The sequence below is a fragment of the Sinocyclocheilus anshuiensis genome, unplaced genomic scaffold (assembly GCF_001515605.1).
Source record: "Sinocyclocheilus anshuiensis isolate Anshui unplaced genomic scaffold, SAMN03320099.WGS_v1.1 scaffold609, whole genome shotgun sequence".
NCBI classification, from domain to species: domain Eukaryota; kingdom Metazoa; phylum Chordata; class Actinopteri; order Cypriniformes; family Cyprinidae; genus Sinocyclocheilus; species Sinocyclocheilus anshuiensis.
This window is the reverse complement of record NW_015541011.1, coordinates 2453769-2454042: the sequence shown is the minus strand read 5'-3', so window position 1 is coordinate 2454042 and position 274 is coordinate 2453769. Positions and strand designations below refer to the sequence as shown.

Sequence of the window (274 nt, the reverse complement as noted above, 5' to 3'; positions counted from 1 at the left end):
ATATATATAAAATAGAATAAGTATGTCCCCATTTATAGCTGAGTTAATGTTTATGTCTGTGTTTGTGGATGCATGTCTGTAAATTATGTTGATGTCTTATTTTTCTTTCTGCAGAACCGCATGCACGAGTCCTTGAAGCTGTTTGACAGCATCTGCAACAACAAATGGTTCACAAACACCTCCATCATTCTCTTTCTCAACAAGATGGACATATTTGAGGAGAAAATTAAGAAATCTCCCTTAAGTATCTGCTTCCCAGAGTATACAGGTAACC

The 274-nt window shown here is 36.1% G+C and overlaps 1 protein-coding gene across 1 annotated transcript in view; it reads left to right on the top strand.

The window, feature by feature from the left end:
* LOC107690384 (guanine nucleotide-binding protein G(o) subunit alpha-like) overlaps positions 1-274 on the top strand; it is a 114657-nt gene that overhangs the window by 104925 nt on the left and 9458 nt on the right. The gene's annotated exons all lie outside the window — the stretch shown is intronic.